General features: G+C 27.6%; 1 protein-coding gene across 1 annotated transcript in view; it reads right to left on the minus strand.

The window, feature by feature from the left end:
• LOC108725231 (ras-related and estrogen-regulated growth inhibitor) overlaps positions 1-438 on the minus strand; it is a 4,558-nt gene that overhangs the window by 2,820 nt on the left and 1,300 nt on the right. The window lies entirely within an intron of this gene.

Genomic DNA, 438 nt, shown 5'->3' on the forward strand with positions numbered 1-438 from the left:
CAGCCAATCTTTTTTTTCAGTGTACTAGTTTTAAAGTAAATAACGTCCATAAAGTATATAATTAACATACGCACATAGTAAATAATAAACTATGTTAAATTTAATACATTGTTTCAGTTAAATTAATTTATTGATATAGAAGCAGTGGCGATCTATAGAAATTATGTTGCATAAATATGGAAATGGTTACATAAATATGGAAATGATTGCATAAATATGGAAATGATTGCATAAATATTCAAAGATGCATCTTCATATGACATGAATGTTTCCAACATATAAAAGAGCAGAGAATGGAAGAATTCTCCCGTTATTTTTTATAATAACAATTTGATAATCGTGTATACATATACAGGGTGTTTCCAAATTAAATCGCAAAACTTCGGGAGCGTGTAGAGGAGTAAAAAACTAAGAAAAAAAGTCCTATAGACATATGCT

The sequence above is a fragment of the Mycetomoellerius zeteki genome, unplaced genomic scaffold, assembly GCF_001594055.1.
Source record: "Mycetomoellerius zeteki isolate Tzet28-1 unplaced genomic scaffold, Tzet1.0 scaffold332, whole genome shotgun sequence".
Taxonomy (NCBI): Eukaryota; Metazoa; Arthropoda; class Insecta; order Hymenoptera; family Formicidae; genus Mycetomoellerius; species Mycetomoellerius zeteki.